This window comes from Ambystoma mexicanum, chromosome 12 (assembly GCF_040938575.1).
Source record: "Ambystoma mexicanum isolate Mex_15411 chromosome 12, UKY_AmexF1_1, whole genome shotgun sequence".
In the NCBI taxonomy this organism is placed as follows: domain Eukaryota; kingdom Metazoa; phylum Chordata; class Amphibia; order Caudata; family Ambystomatidae; genus Ambystoma; species Ambystoma mexicanum.
The window spans coordinates 259,812,249-259,834,944 of NC_090936.1; the positions used below are offsets into that span (position 1 = coordinate 259,812,249).

At 46.5% G+C, this 22,696-nt stretch overlaps 1 protein-coding gene across 1 annotated transcript in view; it reads left to right on the forward strand.

The window, feature by feature from the left end:
• PIK3C2G (phosphatidylinositol-4-phosphate 3-kinase catalytic subunit type 2 gamma) overlaps positions 1-22,696 on the forward strand; it is a 3,221,975-nt gene that overhangs the window by 2,148,604 nt on the left and 1,050,675 nt on the right. The window lies entirely within an intron of this gene.

The following is a 22,696-nucleotide window of genomic DNA, read 5'->3' on the forward strand; positions in this document are numbered from 1 at the left end:
GGCCTATCCGACCATTCAGCTTAGCACACGTCATGATCCGCCCCCAGGCCCATCATGCAATCGGGTGCTGCGGCCTCACTTCCATACCAGAAGTATCCCCTACATTTACTACTAGCCTTTTCCTCCCACTACTGAAAACCACCCAGACACTGACGGACCACCAGCCCAGGTAAGACCTCCCTTCTCCTCCCGGGATGTCTTGCAAGTCCATGCCTCCACCACGGATTGCTCCTGCATTCCAACATGGTTGCCAACTTCTAGCTTCCCATGAATCTACGGGCCACAATTCTTCGGTGACATCTTTGTCTCTCCCTTTTAGAAATCTGCTATCCAGCATCTACTCAACGCCCTACCCAGGGTTCTTCTACATATATTCCAATGGGAGCCCCCACCCCAACTTCAATGGTAAGCTTGGCTTGCTTAGCTTTGCACCATGACATACTACAGTGATTCACAGTCTAACCAGCAACTTTCTAACTCTCGTTTTCAAAACTTTTTCTCCAACCTCTCTTCCTTCCACTTTCGCTTGTCAATTCTCCTTGGTACTCATTGTCTAATTCGGACCTTCTATTATGTTTTGTTTCAACTTCTACCTACTGTATCATTGATGATGTCACCTATTACATATTCACTGTACCAATCTGCACTAACCACCCCACTCACCACTCACCACGTATCTCCATGCAATAATCATGTCGCTGTACTCATGTCTTACCGTGACCCATATTGTATGAATATCTAATGGATTTTTCCATCATGAACATGTCACTACTATGTTATACCATGACTGGATTGATATATAATTCCATTTATCATGAATTCACCTCATGCAACATGTCACTGAACCACTCACTCTCCCACCACTCACCAACCCCCACCTCGCACAGCCTTGAGAAAGACTTCGGTTGAAACGCGCGTCGGCTGTTTTTTCTATTGTTACGGTTCACCAACCTGGTACACTGTACCCCAGGTGTTGTACTGCACTTGAAATAATAAATATGCCTGCACACAAAAACATCTTCAAACTGATTTGTGTAGTAACTAAGGGGCACCAACCCCCTTGCCAGTGCCACCAACCAACTAGGTTTTGTCAACCCACCCTCTCTCTTCAAACTTCCTGGGAACCATGGAGCCTGGTTCCCTGACAAAACCATGTACCAGGCTGCAGGCCTAACCTTGAATAAAGACGACAAGTTGCGCAGGGGACCTGGCTGTCCCGAAACCAAGCTTGTCACTCTTGCAAACATATAAAATATACTATGCAAAAAGTCCTGCTTCAGAATTAGGCAATTTAAATAACACTCTTCTGCATGGTACACCCAAATACTTACAAGAAGAAATTGGCCATATTCAGAGAAAGTATTTTGGAAGTGAAAGCCACTTACAAAATGCAATAGTTTGAGAACATAGTAGCAACAATTCTGCACATAGCAACCTTCTATTACGCACGTACAGAAAAGAAATAGTAAAATTTAAAAGGTCATCGGCTGAAGTACCAAACCATGTGTGTGTGTGTTGCCGCAGAACGTTTTACAAAAGGAACACAAACAATGTAGACATAGCATACAAAATAGAAGACAATGAAGACTCTAAATGGTTTGAATTAGCGCTTTACCTTTTAGCAGAAAACAAATATGAACTAATTGAACGCCTAATATGTTGCAGTTACTGTACTACAAAATTAGACAACAACCACACTTCCTCACGTGCTATTACAAATAATTTGGAATTGTTCCCACTACCAAAGATCCTGCAACAACTCAATTTGTATGAGAGCATAATAATTCAAATAGTTCACCCATTTCAAGCAATTATACGCCTTCATCCAAAACAGCAAAATTACCTTCCTCTGAATTGGTGAAAGGCATTCATGGCAAAGTAGTTTATTTGCCATTAGATCTAACGGAAAATGTACACACTCTAGGAGTGCAACGTTCAGTAGAGCATTCTTTAATAGTCTTGGTAAATGGTGTACCAACAAAGGACAAAAAAAATTGGCAACAACTGGTGGACTTACATAATGTTAGACGAGCATTGCAATATCTAAAAGACAATAACGAGTACTACAAGGAAATAAATATTGATGAAAGCTTAAGGGAAATAATTTAAGAGCCATCAGAAACTGGACAATTCGAACTTCTGGATCCTGCTACAGTATCCACTCTTTTGGACCATTACACAATTCATCCATTGCATTCCAATGAAAGCATAGATGATGCACTAGAAACTTACCAAATGCGACAAACCAAAGGTTCACCAATGAGTATATGGGAAAAAAGTATAGAAGCACGTGCTTTTCCACTGCTATTTCCTACTGGCAAAGGTGGAAGATACGATGATAGACCCACTCAGATTGGGGCATCAGAATATCGCTCATTACGAAAGTATTTGCAAGATCCCAGATTTAGACAAAATGTGTAATACATATTCAACCTACTCTATAAAAGTGAATTAGCAACACTATGTTACGGAGTTGCACACATTTTGAAATCTGGAACCCACTTTCAAAATATGTCAGCTACGCAGTTAATACAAAAATTACAGGAAAAAGATGAGGTTTTACAATCAAGTATAACAAATTTGTTTGCAAACATGCGTGGTACAAAGGAATACTGGTTCTGACGGCACAGAGACGTGCGTTGTATAATCAGAAACCTTGGACCACCGACGTCGTTTGTTACGCTAAATTGCACAGAATATGCATGGGAAGATATACATGAGTTCCTACGCATAGCAAACAGCAACAAAAACAAGATAGATATATTATCACCTGGAGAACTTTGCTCTCTAGATCCAGTTAATGTGTCAAGATAGTTCCATCATCGTTTCATTGCCATGCTACACTTTATTTGCAATAAAACAGTTCCTCCCCTTGGAGAAGTGCAACACTTCTTTTGGAGAAAAGAATATCAAGCGAGAGGAGCACCACATATTCACATGCTGTTGTGGATCAAAAGTGCACCGAAATTTGGTCACAACAGTGATAGCACTTTTTTGCAGTTTATCCCAAAATATGTCACTTGTGAAATCCCTTCACAACAGACACATAGTGAGCTGCATGGGCAGATTTTACAATTTCAAAGACACAAATGTGGCAATATTGTCGCCGCAAATACAAAAACAAAGGTAAATATTACACCAAATGCTGCTTTGGTTTCGCTAGACCAGTTACAGAAACAACTTCATGTCTTCAGTTTGACATAGTGTTAAAGGTAAATCACCTAAGAACATGTATTACATAAAAAGAAGGGAAGAATCAAAACATATCAATGATTACAATGCAATCATTGCCCTCTTATGGAATGCAAACATAGATATGCAGTACATTGCAGACAATTCAACTTCTGTTGCATGATATGTTACAGCCTACTTAACAAAAGCAGAACAAACAGCTCTTCAAGACCTCTGGGATGACCTAGCATCAGACAAAACATTATCACAGAAAGTGTACTGCCTAGGCATAAAAATGCTCTCTCATAGAGAATGTGGCGCCTATGAAGCAGCAGATCGTTTAACCGGTACTGCTTTGTATGGAAAATCAGACAACATAGTATGGCTAAGTCTTGGTCCTGCAAAATCTAGAAAAAGAGTGCTGAAATCATATGAGGACATACAAACAATTGCCAGAAATGATCCCAACAGCTAAGACATTCTAAAAAACAATTTACTGGACACATACTATCCGAACAGGAGTAGCACTTTGGAAAGCATGTGTCTATACCACATAGCTCAAAACTTTGCAGACAAAAATAATGTAAAACCTGATGAAAGCAAACGTAGATATAGAGTGACCGATTGTGAAGGGAGTTTAGTGAAACTTACCAAACAAAGCTTAATTAATCATGTAAAATTGTCATTAAAAACTCCTCAACAGAAAGAACTATATTACATGTCTCTGTTATAACTTTTCAAACCATGGAGAAAAGAGGAAGACATGCTAGAAAACTATGACTGCTATGAAGATGCTTTCAAAGCAAATGAAAGCGCTATCACCGATGTGAACTTTATGCAGTGCAAAACAATGTTACACAATGAGCAGCAACAGGAAGAAGAACTTCAGGCCCAACTAGATAAGTACTCTTCTGACAGTAGTCAACCTTCTGTAACAGGAAGTCAAGAACCACCAGGACAACCACTAATAGCAAATGAGGCTGCAGTAGCTATGGCAGAAGTAGAAAACAACATGTATCAGTATCAAGAAGATACAGAAGACTTAAATGTACAACAAGAAGATCAGCGCATCATTTTTGAAGACGTAACAAAACAAATTGTACATGGTATACAACATGAAAATAAAGAATGTACCTGCCAAAATTACAAACCTATACTACTGTACGCGAGTGGTGAAGCCGGATCAGGGAAAACATTCTTAATCAAAATCATCAGCAAGTTCCTTAAACAATTGACAAACAGCAAACTGTCAGCTGTTGTAACGGCCCCCACAGGTTTAGCTGCCTACAACATAGGCGGTGTCACTTTACACTGATTACTACTGCTTCCAGTAGAGCATCAAAATAAATTAGACTATTACAAACTTTCTGCAGAAGCTGCAATGGAATTACGCAGAGTATTAAAACAAATGAAAATGCTACTAATAGATTAAATGAGCATGGTCTCCAACCTAATGTTGGCTTTGATTCACCTCAGATTGCAAGAAGTACTGAAAAGTAACAACGAAGAACTCTTTGCAGGGAAACACATTATCGTTTTTAGAGATCTTCTACAATTGACACCAGTGAAAGGTGAACCTATTTTTAAAACCTTAGGCCACAAAGTCTGCCGGAAAACTGTTGGTAGCATAGGTAATGTCAACCTTTGGCAACATTTCCAATACAGAGAATTAACTGAGAACATGCGGCAATCTGCAGATCTCACTTATGCCACCATCTTAAAAAGTATTAGAGTTGGTGTACTATCGCAAGAAGCACAAGCTGTATTGAAAAACCGGCACATTCATGCACTTTATGGCGATAATGCATGTGCAACTGATGTTATGGAACAAATAGTGCACAAAAATGTCAATTGTATGGTCTTAATGCCAACTCTTGCAAGCTGTGTCAAATTAAATGAAACAATGTTAAATGTCGAAATGCAACCAATAATGGAAATTAGCGCCACAGACAAACTAGACATACATGGTATGACAGTACCCATGTGTGAGCAAGCCACAACAAGACTAAATAGTTTAGAAAATTCAATCTCCAACACAGCTGGGTTGGAAAAAATATTAAAATTATCCTTAAACTGTAGAGTAATGCTTAAATGTAACCTTGGCGTCGAGCAAGGGCTAGTTAATGGGACACTAGGCACAGTTGTTGGCTTTCAATCATACCCACGTGAGAGCAATATTCAGTTTGTCAATATTCGCTTTGATAAAGTTTCAGAAGTGAAAAGGATAGGGCGCTCAATTGCTCGATTCCTTCACTTCAAAGACATGTATGTACGTAGAGAGCAATTTTCTCGAACTCTTGCCTATGCAGTTACCATTCCTAAATCCCAACGTCTTACCCTAGACAAAGCATTGATAGATATAGGAAACACAGTCTTTAAGGAAGGCATGAGCTACGTAGCATTATCACGCTTACGTACACTTGACGGTCTATTGCTAATGAACTTAGATGCAAGTAAAGTAAAAGCTGATATTCCTTGCATTCTAGAATACAATAGACTGTGTTCATTGTACACCCCTCATCTGAAACAATATCCTGTTCCAGACAAAGTAAAACGTGGTAAAAGAAAACTAAATGAAACAGAAATGCAACAGAATCCAACAGCAAATTCCTCAAAGAAAAGAAAAGAAGCTCAAGTTTCAGTAATTACCACAAACAAAGAAGAACCTATTAGGGAATGTAAACCAGGGACGTCGGTAAAGAAGGAACAGAAATTCCGAAAAATGCACTCAGATACAGAACTAGCTGGTCCATTCAAATTTGCAAATGAAAGTGGGGTAAGTTGCTATGCAAATGTAGCAATGAATATTCTATTTCAATTGCCACCAATTGTTAACAATATTTACTTGCACAGTACAGACCAATTGAATTGTGTTTTGCAAATGTTAGTGCTTCATAGAAATGCAACAAGCAATCCTGACAACACATGCAGTGTTCATGGAATTCGGCAAGAATTGGATGACTGTGCTGGAATGGTGAGATTCACTTTGAACTCACAAGAAGATCCATAAGAATTTCTAATGTACTTACTATTAGTATTGGAAAACAAAAGCATACCTGTAAATGAAATCTTCCAGATTTCGTACATGTTGAAACATACATGCACTCTCTTTAGCAATGTGATACAGGAAGAAATCCCAAATGAGCGATTTGTGTATGTTTCCATACCAAGTTGTGAAAGCATTCCATTTCAGCAACTTGTACACAATGCAAACCATGGCAGCTTATGTACTATTTGCAATTCAGACAATCGCTCCACCTTACTGATACAATCACATAGTGCCTACATAATACTTATGCTTCTACGTTATAATGCAGATGGTAACAAAAACAACTGCAAACTGACTGGATTCACACACTGTCAAGTGTCACTTGGAAAGAAAACCTTTACAACAATAGGTATAATCTACCATGCTGGAACTACAACCAATGCAGGTCACTACACTGCATACATTAAAAAGACATGTGGATGGTTCAAATGTAATGATAGCACCATTACTCTAAAGCAGAGATTACCAGCTAATCTTACAAATGCGTATTTAATCTTCTTAAAGCCAAAATGTAATAAATAATGTGTACTTCAAGATTGCCATAAAATTATGTGAAAGACTACAAACAGTTAGAATACGCCAATAGGTATCTAACTGCCCAAGAGGATATAACAATGACACAAATAAATGAATATCAAGGATTTGTAGGAACAAATGCACAGTTAGAATATGCCTACAGGTGTCTAACTGTTGTTAAAGATCGGAGGAAGGCAACAAACATAACATTAATCAGAAAGATGAAGGAAACAGGCTATAACAACGACACAAATAAATAAATATCACAGATCTGTAGGAACAAATGCACAGTTAGAATACGCCTACAGGTATGTAACTGTTGTTAAAAATCGTCAGGAAGGCAACAAACTTAACATTAATCAGAAAGATGAAGGAAACACTCAAAGGAAACAAGGAAGTAGTTAGTGCCATAGCAAAGGAAGTTTTTTTTTAATCTGACGAGGATGTTTTTTCCCGAGACTCAAGGATTAGAAAAGCAAACACAGAAACTGAGCACAATGCACAGTAGACTGGTTTGTAAACTAAATATGAGGGTAAAAAAAAGTAAACTGTCTATTATGCAATCTAGTAAGTTTTCATAAAATGCAAAGACTAACATACCTTTTTCTTTTATCACAGAAATTAAAAAAGGGATACTTCCGCCAAGTACGAAAGGCATTTAAAAAATATATGTGGATTCTGAACAAAGTAAGGAGTAAGTATATTGGCAGTCATTTTCTACACATGCGAATCTACACGTCAATCTATGGTAGTGATATGCTGCAGTGGCTGGAGGCTGGCCCTTGCATCTTCAGTGTGTAACCTACGCCTTACGACCAAAGTACAAAGAGTATAGTTCCTAGCCACAACCATTGCTGCATATCGAAACCATGGTGCTTGTAAATTAGCTACTTATAAATTTACTGTTGGGACCATCGTCTGCAGCCATGCAGCCAAGACATTAGGGCGTGCACACAACTAGCGCATTACACCACACCCATATTCACTTATAACTCCACTGCTTATGACTTCAGTCTTGGGTGCATGGCCTTTGGGCATGGAGTCAAGACTCTGGGTCCTGGCCAGAAACACCACAGCATATCGGAACAATTGTGCCTTCTCATTACAAAGTTGGTTTTGGGAGCATGGCATGTAAGTACACTACATACAAATGTGCTTTTGGGGGAATGGCTTTCGGCCATATACCCATGATAGCAGCCCCTCCCCACAGCCGCCTGAGTGATGCACTACCACACCATATCACACCCATTGTGCCTTGTAAGTACACTACATACAACTGTTCTGTTTGGTGCATGGCCTCCGGCCATGCACTCATAACTGCAGACTCTCCCCACAGCCACCGGACTGATGTTGAATACTAGGGGTGTCTCTGTAGCTCTGAAATGTTGCACTGTTTGTGGGCAGGACCCAAAATCCTAGGTATATGTCCATACATTTCAATATATGGTTGTGAAGTGGCTTATAACTCCAGTGCTTGCAAGTTTCCTTTTTGGTGCATGCTTGGGTGTATGGCATACAGCCTGCAACCATGCACCCAAAAGTACACATCGTGGCCAAAACCACTGCACTAGATAAAACCCATGTGGGCTTGTAAGTGAAGAGGTTATAGCTTTGTTGTTGGGTGCATGGCCCTGGCCATGCACCCAAGACTGCACACACTCCTCACAACCAGGCAATCGATATGCATTACTCTGGGTGTATCCATAGGTGTGACATGCTGCAGTGTTTGTGGTCAGGGCCTAGCGTTTTGGAAGTAAGGCCTTCGGCCTTCGGCCGACGGCCATGCATCCAAGACTCTAGGCGCTGGCCGCAACCACTCCAGCATGTGACACCCATGGCGGCGTACTAATGAATACAATACCCATAGGAAAAATTAATGCAATTATGGCATGTTGGCAATTTCAAAGTTCCCTAATACCACGCGTGTCCTTACAACAGTTACAAGTTCCCTGTGTACTGCACGGACTGAAATACTGCCCTTATTGGACCCCTCATTTTTGTGCATACAAGGTGGCCATAGAAAATACATCATGAAGAGGTTATAACTTTGTTATTGGGTGCATGGCCTTCGGTCATGCACCCAAGAGTGCAGGGTCTCCCCACAACCACCTCAGTGATATGTGGTAGTAGGGGTTTTTCTATAGGTGTGGTATCCTTCGCTGCTTCTGGCCAGAGGCTTCACTCCTAGCTGCATGTCCATAGATATTACATGGGATGGGTGTGCAGTGGCTGCACGTCCAGTACTATAACTTTGTTCTTGGGTGCAAAGCCTTCGGCCATGCACCCAAGACTGCACACACTCCCCACAACTTGGCAATCAATACGCAATACTACGGGTTATTCCATGGGTGTTACATGCTGCAGTGGTTGTGGCCAGGGCCGACGGTCTTGGAAGTACGGCCTTAGGCCTTCGGCCGACGACCATGCATCCAAGACTCTAGGCCCTGGCCACAACCACTGTAGCATGTGACACCCATGGCGGCGTAATAATGAATATAATAATAACCATAGGAAAAAGTAATGCAATTATGGCATGTTGTCAATTTCAATGTTCGCTACCACGACACGTGTTCTTACAACCGTTACAAGTTTCCTGTGCACTGCATGGACTGAAATGCTAACGTTATTACACCCCTCACTTTCTGTGCGTACAAGGTGGCCATAGAAAATACTTCATGAAGACCGACCCCCAGAACAAATGCATTGATCACCCATGTCAATGCAATTATGGCATGTTGTCAATTTCAATGTTGGCTACCACTACGCGTGTCCTTACAACAGTTACAAGTCTCCTGTGCACTGCATGGACTGAAATGCTACCGTTATTACACCCCTCACTTTCTGTGCGTACAAGGTGGCCATAGAAAATACATCTTGAAGACTGACGCCCAGAACAAATGCATTGATCACCCATGTCTTACTGTCCTGTCCCAACGCTCTGTGACACAGCAAAAGAGTTTTATAAATATAGCATGTGTACGCTGGTTGTCGCTCTGCTATCGGCGGATCCAAGATGTCGGGCGTAGCCAAACAATCTGACGCAGAACACGTCTTGCATTAGCCAATCGGCAGAGATGTTGTGTGTCCGCGATCATGACGCCAGCCCCTTAGCCAATCGGTATCTTGTCCGTGGACCGAACAGGGAGGTGTGACCGTGAAGCGGACATAGATATCACTAATTTTTTCAGACCTACTTTTTGGTCACTTTAATAAAAAGTATTGCACGGACGGTCACCAAATTTACAAAAGCACTCTTTCTGGACCAAGCCCCTGTACCTGCCGCAAATTTCGTGAAAATCCGTCCAGCAGTTTGACCTGTAGCCGGGCGCAAAGTGTTTCCCCCATTCAGTCTATGGGAAAAAAAGATGTTTTGGGACCCCCCTATAACTTTTGCCCCCTTGAACCAAACATCTCCAAACAGAAACAATTCAGAGTGGCCCATATACTTTTTGTTTGCAAAGTTTTGGTGACGATTCGTCCCGGGGGAGCGGAGTTATAGGCCGCCCAAAAGGTGCTCTTCCTATGGAAACAGCAACTTAACCATAACTACACAGCCGCTACCGTGGCTGTATATATATATATATATGTATATATATATATATATACATATATATATATATATATATATATATATATATGGCACTAGACGCATCCAAGTGGATATTGAGGTCTCTGAGGAAGAGAAGCTGAGAAATAAAGGCAAGGAGGGAGGAGGAAAGATCAGCCAACTCGGAGACAAAGAGTGCGTCCTGGCCAGGCGGCCTGTAAACAGTGGCCACAGTGAGAGAGTGGCCAGGAGAGAGCCTGCAGACCAGGCATTCAAAGGACAAGTAGGCCTGTGTAGGAATGACAGAGGCAGGCATCACTCCAGGAAGCTCAAGGCTGCTCACCCTACAGGACGGTTGGTTCTGGGTTTGGAGAGGATCTTGTAGCCAACAGGGAGTACAGTGTCAAAACTCGTGACAGAGCTGGCTGTGAACCAAGTCTCTGTGAGACAGAGTACATCCAAATCAAGCTCTTCGAGGAAACGGCAGATGTCCGAGGAGTGTTTGACAGCATAGCAAGAGTTAAGAGTAGCGAGGTAGAGCAGATTGCCACCTTTGCAAGATTTTCATGGAGGGTTACAGACATGATATATGCCCAGCAAATGTGTTAGAGGGGCCGGAGGAGATGGCAGAGAGGAAGGGGAAGTTGGTGGAGGAAGGGCAAGGTAGAGTGGCCAGAGAAGCAGCAGAGGATGCCAGATAGGTGGCGGAGAAAGAAGGCGGTAGAGCGGCCAAAGAAGCAGCAGAAGGTGCCAGAGATGTGGCAGAGGATGGAGGTGGTGGAGGAGCCAGAGAGCGTTCGGTAGGAGTAGCAGGAGACGGAAGGAAGTTGATAATACACAGGAAGCGTCTATTGAAAAGGAGGAGATTGGCCTGAGAGCCAACGACCAAGACGGTGCCATTTAAGTAGACATTAATGATGGTCTTGGAGGAGTAGAAGGACAGGAGGGCCTCCCATCGGGTTCCAACATTAATGGGGAGGAGGAAAAAGGAGAGAGAACAGAGACCATATGTGGAGTCCATTGGCTTGGTGAGGGAATGACAAAGAGGATGTCGTGAGGGTCTGTCTGGAGGAAGCACTGGTGTAAGTATCAGCGATGGGGAGGCCTTGGTTGGAGATCAGGATGTCCCTTTTGAGCGTCTTCCTACCAGACTTAGTGAAAGGGATAGGACAGTCGGTAGAATGGAAGTTAGAGAAGATAGGGGAGACAGAGAGCACCTTAGAGGATGCAGGGCAGAGAATAAGGAGGGGGGTGCATCCCAAGTGTGACACACAATAGAGGGGGCAACAGTAAGTACACCACAGAACAAGAACACTGGAACCTTGCAGGGCCCTAGGGTAAGTGGAGAAAAACAGTGGAAGCAACAAAGGCACACTGCAATGGCACTTCAAGGGCGTGAGAATGCAAGTACAAAACAGAATACACAGCTGGTAGTCCTAGGGGACATAGAGGGGAAGAAGAGAATGCATACTGCAGCACGTAAATGATACAATGGTAACACTGCAAACAAAATTCACAAACACTGGTAATTAAGGAGACCTGGAAGTAAGAGGAGAATGCAAGCGATGTGAAATGACAATACAATGGTCACAGTATGAATGAGCGTGGAATGCAGAGAACCAAACAAGGAATAATACACTGGTCGCGGCTCAAGGAAGCCTGAAGAGGAAGAAGGGGAGAAGGACTGGGTTGCATGGGAGCAACGCTGAGAAGGATGTGCAAGGCCGGGGCGCAGGGACAAGTTGCGTGGGGCACAATGCAGAGAGGAAAGTGCTAGGCCAGGGCAGTGGGGGCAGTTGCGTGGGGAGCAACGCACAGAAGGAATCACTAGGTCAGGAGAGAGGGACAGGTAGGGTGTGAATGCACATGGTGCAAAGACGGGGGAGCTGGGCCTAAATTGTGAGGGAGCACACATGGCATGAATAACGGGGGATGCAGGGCCTAGGTTGTGTGGAACGCACAAGGTTGAAGGTGGGGGAGCTGGGCCTAAATTGCGGGGGAACGCATGTGGCACGCTGGAAGGGGGAGCAGGTCCTAAGTTGCAAAGGAACTCAAGTGGGGAAAGCGAAAGGGGACGGGTGCGCAGGCGGGGACAGCAGGACCTAAGTTCAAAGGGAGCAAACGAGGGGAAGGGAGAAGGGCGGATGCGCAGACAGAGGAAGCAAGGCAGAGGCGTGTGTGGAAGAGGGAGAATGGGACAGGCGCACAACATCATAGAGTTGCATAGAATGCAGCAAATGCTACGTTCCCACCCCGCACCTTCTTACCTTGCGGATGCAGATGGAGGGTGAAATCGTCCATGCTCACAATCTGCGCCGCTACCCCATCGCCGCCGAACATCTGCGTCTCACAATACCATGGCCTTGTCCTTCGAGAGCTTTGCCGCAGAAGGTCCGATTCTCGGTTCTTGAAGGCTTGGGAGTGTGGAATGTTGCATTATGTGCTATGTGTCATCGGGCAGCATCTCCTGTGTACCTGCGTTACACAACGCTGCCTCCTTGTCCTGCAAGGGCTTTTAAAATGTAGAAGCATGTCAAGTCTATCTTTTTTGTACAATTCCTAGATTAATTCTGACTATAACGCACAAACGGAGTACAACTCTAAATAGGAATTGAAAAACAGTTATCTTTATTCAGTAACTTTGCAAATGCTGGTGGCATGGCAGAGAGAAGGTACAATTCAAATACTCTGACAATCCAGCCATTGACAATTCAATAAGAGAAACATATCTATTTTTATGCTGCAAAATACTGCACATATAATATATGCAGCCACTCTAGTCTTTTGGACTAATTTCAGTATGCAAATCAGCCACTTGCACTAGATGCAGATTTTGTGGTGACCTGCATGTTGTGAGCCAGTATATGAGGTCTGTGAGGGAGCTAGGATGGCTGTCCCATCCATCCATGTCAAACATACATATGGAGTGTGTGCTAGATATTCATAAACTAGCCATACCAGAAATAGTGGTAAGTAAGATCAAGCTTACATCTGCCGAATTTCACCAAGCTTGGCAGGTCAAACTTTTTATGTCCTACGGAAAAGAGTTTGAGCTGATTCAACATTTGAAAATGTAAACAACAATCAAAAACTTCAAAGGAGTTAAATAAAAGAACATATTATTTTCAAGCCTAATATCAAGACCTGGGGATCCCTCCCAATCCTTCTCCTCACCTGTGTCTTCAATGTAACTCTCCTGGGCTTCAGATTCCTTCTTTCAGTGAGGTTTTGAGGTTCCTTAGGTTTCTTCTCCTTCTGATGAAGGTTTGTGCGAGCATCCTCGAAGTCCACCTTGGCCTGACAAGTCACCCAGACTAGGGGGACTCTGAGGAGCAAGCTCAAAAATTCAGGGAAAAGCCTTCTAGGCACAAAAAACCCTGGATGTTGAAATGTTCAGAATCTCCAGTGCAGAGTACGTAAGTGGTTCACAATCTTCTCTGGTAGATGTAAATAAGTGTCCAGATAAAAGGGATGATAGATATAATTCAAAAGAGTCTTTTATTCTTCAGATATAGCAATAGGAAGACCTCTTGTCTCCAAGTATTGCTCAGACCGGTAAGTAGTAATCCCCAAAAGAAGACTTAAACTTCGTACAAGAAAGGCAGATACGATAATAGAGTCTCCGGAGTCCAAGAAAGGATAGAAGTACCAATGGAAAGAATCTTCTAAGGAAAACGCTAAAGTATACGGAAATCCTCCCAAATCAAATTAGAAACAAACCTCACCCGCACACCTGGCTGCTACCCTGCAAACAGAGATTCAAAAGGGAGCACGGCTAAGAGGGGTTTTTAAAGCTTTTAAAATATGTCACCCGGACTGTGTGGAAAGAACAGATTTAGACTGGCCAAAACAATCAGGTTAGTGCTGGAGCCAGTGGAGAGGGGGTTGGGAGTCAGAGCTAGGAAGAAAGCTGAGCACTATAAAAGGGGAAGGAACAAAGTGCAGAATGTGGGTTGCAGGGACTATTTTGTTGCATGCAGATCTTGATGGATACAAAAATACTGCCTTAATCCTCGGTACATCAGATTAAACCTCTGAAAAAACAATTACAGATAGAAAGAAAAACTCAAACCAGGATGGGGGGCCCGCTAACTTAGACAATCTTGAGAGGTCAGAAACGAAGGATGCTGGGCAGTGAGGAGAAGCTAAACACCTGTAGGCCAGTAGTTTCAGTGAGGGCGAACCATGGCACAGATTACTACACTAGTGAATGAGTTTGAGGTATTAAAGCTTTGGAGCCACAGACAGGAGTGAGAAGTAGTGGTGACCTAGAAGAGGTGCATGAAGCAGTAGCTTTCAAAGCGTGTAGGAATAATGGCTTTTACATCCGCCCTGCGCCCCGCAACGCGGTGACGCAGGGCGTCTCAATAAAAGCCCCGCCCCCGCACAAGGGAGGCAGTTCCGGGCCAAGACTCTAACAACGTGTGGTGTATTTCATTTCGCTCTGGCCGGAGCTGCGCCACTGCGACCTACTTCAGAGGCCCTCAATGTGCTGCCTCCGTGCGGAGCCAGAACGTAACACTGGCGACGAGGGAAACGGGACCCAGCACACGTGCTTGACGCCCTAACAGCTGATCATTCCTGCAGCGACACGCACAATTTTTGGACACCCGGTGGGAGGGGGCACAAACCATCCTCCCCCACCCAAAAAATAAAAATAAAATGTTTTGCTCCATCCCTTCGGCTGCATCGTCGTATTTGCTTTCCACAGCGGTCCCAGGGCGCTGCGACATACGACCAACTGGCATCCAGGGGCCATAGGCACCACAACATGACGTGTGAAGTCATCGCACACGCAGTGCGCACGTGCGATCACGGCAGCAGGCACCTGGAGTGAGGCAGCAGTCCCATCGGCTACTGTTTCGAAGGTCGGCCTCGAAAGGGACCACTGACACCTGAAACCACGCACCAAGTTGAGGACGATAGACACCATCAAGTGACGGTAACGCCCCACTATGGCAACCGGCACGACCACCCCCAGGCCCGGCATGCCTTCTAGACTCACGGCAAATCTATAGATGTCGTCACCGCAAGCTCGCCCAAAAGGAAGCTCTTCCACGATGATTCAGCCATTTGACCCATTCACGGATCCATCATCAGTTGGCCCTCGGTGGCAGCTATGGATCCAAAAATTCGAAATGGCAATGGAGTGCAAGGACATAACCTCTGCCAGGAAAATGAGATTGCACCTATTGTTAAATGTGGGGGACGAGGTGCTACCAATCTTCAACTCGCTAACCATTGCTGATAGCCAGGACATTTACCAACAATCTAAAGACGCCTTGACGGCCCATTTTCTCCCACAACTTAACCCGGATTATGAAACCTTCATGTTCTGCACCACATTTCAGGCAGAAGAGGAGACCTTGGATGCCTACCACACCCGACTCAGGAAGCTGGCGATTTCGTGTGAGTTCACGGATGTCGAGAAAGAAATCCGGAGACAACTCATTAACGGCATCCAATCGGAGAAACTAAGAAGGATGGTGCTGAGTGAGAGGGGCATCTCTCTAACACGCATTCTGGAGTTGGGTCGTCAAAGGGAGCTGGCATATGCCAGGGCTGCCCACATGGGAATGACTCCTCAAAAACTACAGCCTGCCATCGCATCATGCATCGTGGCCCATGTCACCAATAGACAATCCACAAGAGATGAGTCTGGCGGCAACTACGCACCAGCCAGATGGCAGCCACGGATCCCGGGACCTACGCAGTGTGGATGGTGTGGTGGATCGCGTCATGGACGGCGAAACTGCCCGGTGCAAGGGACGACATGTGGGGCATGTGGCAGAAAGGACCACTATGCCAAGGTGTGCTGATCATCGGGCGCTCCACTACAACCTCCACAGAATCCCCAGGAGAAGAGTGGAACCAAGAAAAAGAATCAAGCGAGCGCAAGGTGAGTCTAAACGACCAACTCTTCAACCGAGGAAGAAGGGGATGACGTCACAGGGACTCAACAAGACTCTGGAAGAGAGCAGCGGTTAAAAGGGAGAAAAGTATACCTGGTGTCAGCTCTGGATCGTGGACATGCTACGCAGAAGAAAGGGCTCAGGAGGCGCAAATGCCAGGTGACCCTCCAAAACCAGCAGGTATGGATGACCATAGACAAGGAAGCCTCTGTAAATGTCATGCCCACAAGCACTTTTCAAACACTGAAACCAGGACCAGCCCTCAAGAACACGGACACCCTTCTGTTTGCATATGGCTGTAGGAAACCATTACCAGTGGTTGGCAGATTCCGCACCACCCTCAGCCGCGGTGAAAACAGGCTACCGTCCAAGATCTACGTAGTAAATGCAGGGATTGAATGCCTTCTGAGTGCCGATGCGGCTGAGGTCCTAGGGCTAGTACAGTTCATCAGTCAAGTTAAGGAAGCCCAAGAGGTCGAAAACATCCTTGCTCAGTATCCCAACCTGCAAAACGGGTTTGGGTGTTTGAAAGGAAAGACGATCAAGCTCCATATTGATAAGTCGGTCCAGACAAAGGCCGTCAGACACCGGAGGACCCCATTCCACATGCGTGAACAGGTGGAGATAGAACTCAAAGCGCTGGAAGAAGCTGGCATTATATAAGAGGTAACGGGGCCAACACCATGGGTGTCCCCGATGGTGGTCACAAAGAAACCCAAACAGCCGGGAAAGGTCCGAATCTGCATAGTGCGCCTCCCGAACACTGCCATAAAGTGGTAGCGCCACATCACGCCAACCCTCGACGAAATTGTGGCTGACCTCACGGGATCAAGAGTCTTCTCGAAGGTTGATTTGAAAGCAGGTTACCACCAGCTGAAGCTGCATAGGGACTCTCGGTACGTAACCACTTTTTCAACACACTTGGGTTTCCGAAGATACAAGCGGCTAATAGCTTTGGGATCTCTTCGGCAGCCGAAGTCTTCCAACTGACAATTCAAGAAGTCATCCAGGGCATACCAGGTGTCCTAAATGTGAGTGTCGACATCCTGATCCATGCTCAGGACAAAGGAGAACACTCGAGAAGATTACGGATGCTTTTGGGCCGACTAGAAGATGCGGGCCTAACCATCCATAAGGAAAAGTGTGAGTTTTTCAAGACGGAAATATCGTTTTTTGGCTACAATTTCAGCAGCACTGGCATTTTACCGGACCCTCAGAAGGTTGCCGACATATAGGTTGCGAGTCCGCCCATGACACCCACTGACGTGCACAGTTTCCTGGGATGGCCACGTACTGTGGGAAATTCATCCAGAACCTGGCCACTCTTTCGGAACCCCTTTGAGAATTTACCAAGCTCAACGTGAAGTGGGAATGGGGGAAAGCGTGCCAGGAAACATTTGAAAGGATCAAAGAGTCACTATCCGTGGACACGAAAATGGCGTACTACGACACCGCGCTTCCGACTGAACTTTTTGTGGATGCTAGCCCTGTCGGCCTGGAGGCCATCCTCATGCAGGTCACCAAAGAGGGTGAGAAGAGACCCATCGCCTATGCGTCACAAGCTCTCACAATGACAGAGCAGCGATGCTCTCACATTGAGAAGGAGGCAATTGCCGTACTGTGGGGGTGTCGCCATTTCCACCTCTATCTGTATGGCCGAAGGTTCACAGCGATCACGGATCACAAACCCCTCCTGCCAATCTTCATGGGCTCCTCCTCACACCCGCCGGCCAGAATAGCCAAATGGCTGCTCCATCTCCAGCAGTACAATTTTGAGTGTGCATATCAGCCGGGAAGCGGCAAACCGGCAGACTTCCTCTCAAGACACCCTCTAGCGGCGACGCCACAGGAGGTTCAGGTGGCCGAAGAGACCGAGGAACATATCTGCCAGGTGGTGCGGGCCATGAGGCCAAAGGCTGTTAGCATCGATGACATTGCAGAGGAAACACGCAAGGACCCATGTTGTGACCTTGTAAATGATGCCATCATCTCAGGTGACTGGAGGTCCTTCATGAAGAACACCCACAACAGGACTGCGGAAGCAAAGGCGTTCCTCACAGGGATGTTCACCGTATGCCAGGATCTGTCGATAACAGAGCAAGGATTGCTGCTCCGCGGAAATTGCATCATCATCCTGCAGGACCGAATAGTGGCCCTCACCCATGAGGGCCACCAAGGGATGGCTCGAACGAAGGCTCGAATTCGACACCAAGTTTGGTTTCCACAGATAGAGGCAAAGGTGGAAAGGCTAGTCAACACCTGTCTACCATGCCTGATAACCGGAGCCCCACCTGATCCAGAACCAATCCAGTTGGCGGAACGAGGCTCTGGCAGGTGGGACGCAATAAGCATCGACTTCTGCAAACTATAAGAAGGCCTGTACCTCAAGGTAGCCATCGATGATCACTCCTGATTTCCTGAAGTCGAGGTGGTTGAATCCACGGCGGCGGAAGTGGTCATCCCGGCCATCGAGAAGATGTTTGCGACACATGGACTACCCACTACGATCAAGAGTGACAACGGCGCACCCTTCCAAGGGGAGGAGTTTAAACACTACCTGCAAGAACTGAACATATGGTATCACCACATCATGCCAAGGTGGCCCCAGGCGAATGGGGATGTGGAACGGTTCATGAGAACAATCAACAAAGTGTTGAGGTTATCAAAAGCTAATGCAAGTCCGTGGAAAGTCGACCTCTATCGTTTCCTGCGAAACTACAGGGTCACCCCGCACAGCACGACTGGTGTCCCACCAGCTGACCTCATGTTCGGCACCGTCATAAAGTCTTCCATTCCACATCACCCCAGCAGAAGAACGGACAAGCTCGACAATGGGCGCACCAAAAGAAGGAGAACTGATGCCAATGCCCACATGAGTGCCAAGAGGAGGTTGAAACCATCCAACCACTAGGTGGGCGACCAGGTGGTCATGTTGCGGAACCCGACAAAGTCCAAACTGGACTCCTGCTATGAGACTCTCCCATGGACCCTCAGCGAGACACAAGGGACCATGATAACCGTGCAAAGAGGGCACCGTCAGGTGACGCGTAATGGTTGTGGTTCAAGGCAGTGCCACGCAACCTACGGACTGATGGGGACTGTCCCCAAGAAGATGAAGACTCCCAGCTGATTGAAGACGAACCCACCAACTTTCAGGGTGAAGAAGATGCAGGTGACAGAACGTGGGAGCAGTGGAGTGAACCGGACATGTGTGATCCGGAGATGGAAGGTGAGAGACCAGATGAGACTGTGGGGCCCAGCTCCCGGGGTGGGAGGTATGGACTAAGAACCGTCACCAAGCCGCCAGCTCGGCTCAAGGACTATGTGTGGTAGCCTGCCTCACGAGAATGGTTAAAGCGGAAAGCACCTGGATTGTTGTGTTTTCAAGCATTGGCATATCTGCTGTGTGCGTGTGTTTAATTGTTAAGTTAATTTATAATAAAGGAGGAATGTTACATCCGCCCTGTGCCCCGCAACGCGGTGACGCAGGGCATCTCAATAAAAGCCCCGCCCCCGCGCAAGGGAGGCAACTCCGGGCCAAGACTCTAACAACGTGTGGCGTGTTTCATTTCGCTCCGGCCAGAGCTGTGCCACTGCAGCCTACTTCAGAGGCCCTCAACGTTCTGCCTCCGCACGGAGCCAGAACGTAACAATGGCCATATGGCTGTTAGCACAAGGTCCTCTAAGTTTAGGTGGGCTTAGACAGTATTAGTACAGCATTGAAAGGGTGCTGGCTCTTGTAATGAAAGTTAGTACTGGACGCTGCAACAGGAGAGAGACCAGGGACCACTGTCAGGGGGACTCGAGAGAGCCCAGGAGGCAGCATTCCCTGAAGAGCAAGGAATGATGGAGATGCTGCAAGAAACTCAGTGAGCAATCCTCCAAAAAAGCCTTGAGATGTGTGACTGGACTCTGGAGTGAGAGTCAGTGTGCTTTGAGAGGCCGGCAAGGCAGTGGATTCCATAAGGCTGCTATTTAAGCAGAGCGGAAACTTGAGGGAATGCAAAATAACAGATGTACGGAAGCAAGAACCTGGAGGTACAAGTCATGATGCGGCGACAAGTGGTTATGAGAGAGAGAGAGAGACTAACTGGGTTAAGGGTTGGAGGATGACCTTAGGAGCTAGTGGATGTTCTAGAAATGATGAGGACATTCTGAATGAGAAGATTGTAAAGGATGGCACAACACAAAGTGGGGTATTTCCAGGTGTCCAAACCTCCTTTGGTGGTTGTCCATATCATAAGGATCTTAACTCTAATGTTAAGAGTCCTTATCTTTTCAGGGACATCCTAGTATGTAACATGTTTCCTCTTCATGCAGCTCTTTCACACACTTTGAGGGCTGGCTATGCCCTCAACAAGGGGACACACACAAAACCCCCACTCCTCCCCGTGGACGTCTCCCTATGTCTAATCTGGGACTCCTGGAACTACCCCTTTACACTCACCTCACCCCCTAATGCCCCCTTTCCTTACTCCTCCTCAATCCACCACGCCTGGCATGATACACCCATAGAACATCTACCTATGCGCATTCCCAACGTGTCGGAGGGACGTGGCCTCAGGCGTGGGTACACCCCAATGAGGCCCCTCCCACCGGAGCCGCACCCCAGTCCTTTTCTGTGCACGGACGGTGTCGGCAGCCAACTCTGAGACTTTCTTAGCTTTCCACTTGCTCTTCTTGTGTTTTTTCAATTTTATTTAACCTCCCTTCAGTGCCTCGCCTCACCCGGCCCATGACGGCCGCAGGAGGATTCACGAGATGTGCCTCATGCGACCACTTGTTCCTGGCCTCGGACCTCCATGCACTCTGTCTTGAGTGCTTGGGGCCCGACCACCGTTGGGGCGCGTGTTCGACTTGCAGTGCATTGAAGAATCAGTTGTCACGGTGGAGGGAGATCTTCCACACTCCTCCTCCTCCACCCCATCTTATGGACTTCATCAGGACCTTTCGTCAAGACAAAGTAGGCCCTCTCTTCAGCATGGGTCCACAGCACAGCGACTCCTTCCCTGGTGTTTCCGCGGATCAGGGTTCCTCGTTTCCAGGTTCTGGCACGCCCAAGGCCTCTAAGGCTACCGGCTCCCAAGGCAAGGAACTGGGGACTCTTCTAGGCGCTGCGGGGACAGACCTGAGACTATCCTGGCTACCGGCTCCCAAGCTGAGGGGCTCAATGGCCCTACCAGGCTGTCCTTGGAAGGGCAATCAAGTTCGTCCTATTCTTCAAACCCAGACTGTAAGGGATTGTTGAGTACCACCTCCAAGAGTCTGTGCTCGGCACCATCCAGCACGGCTCCCGGCACAGGTGCCGAGGGCTTCGTGCCTAACAGAGCTTGCTCCGAGGTCATGAGTCAGGGCGTTACGACTACCAGTCAACCAGCCAAGGGCTTAGCGGCCACCGGTGGCCATCTTGGATTCAACTCAATGCCTGCCTGTGCTGTTGCCCATCGAATGGGCTTTGCAGGATGATCAAAGTTCCCTTCCTTCTGCAATCAGGGCCTGATCGAGTTCTTGGGTGTCCCTCTGCCTGAGGAAGCCTTCTAGGAGTCAGGAGTGCTAGCAGAGGTCTTGGGTAAACGCAACACAATCCGGTCTGGCATCCCCCTCCAGAAGGATGTCCTGCAGGTGGCGCAGAAGGTCTGGGAGAAGACAAGGCCAACGCCCAGATGAACAAGAATTTGGACAGCAGGTTCAGGCTGACGGACGGAGAGCCAATCCTCCTAGCCTCCCACCCACAGCAGCATTCTTCTGTGGTGGCTACGGCCTCCTTGTATTCTAAACCATCGTCTTCATCGTCTTCCTTCGTGGAAGCCACCTCCAGTTGCCTCTCCAAGTAGGACAAAGTGCTCGATTCTTTGGGAAAGTGAAGTTATTCCATCTCAGGGCAGCATCTGCGGTAAGCCAACGCGAATGCCCTTTTGGCCATGGCTAAACAGAAACTGTGGCAGGAGCTCAGGAAATTTCTGCACGATCTCTCTTCGGACAAGCAAGCTTCCTTCAAGGCCGGTCTGGCATATGCCCGGGCCATTGTGCAGGACCTCATTGGGTCTAAGGTCTCCCACATCGACACAGCCAGCAGAGAGTTGTGGCTTGGTGTCGAGATGAGAAGGATGGATGCCACTATGTTTTCATCTGACATGCAGGAGCGGATCCTGGATCTGCCCTTTCAGGCTGTGAACCTTTTTCATTTGTCAACCGATGACGAGTCTTTGGCCATCCTGAAAAAAGCCTGGACAGAAATCCTTCCCTCAGTCCCAGGACAGGGCCAAGTTCAAACCCTGCCGTTTCTCTGGCTTCAAGGTGTTCTGGGAGCGTGGTACACAGAGTCAGGACAGTGCACCCAGCGACAACAGGAGGAAGCAGCAGAACACGTTCCACAGGTTTTTCTACTCCGTCTCCTCTGCCCTCACCTCTGATGCCAAGACGCAGTGACGTCAAAGTCGGGGAACACAGTATGCCTGTGGGGCGCCATTTGGCACTTTTCCAACTTCAGTCTTCCTCTTC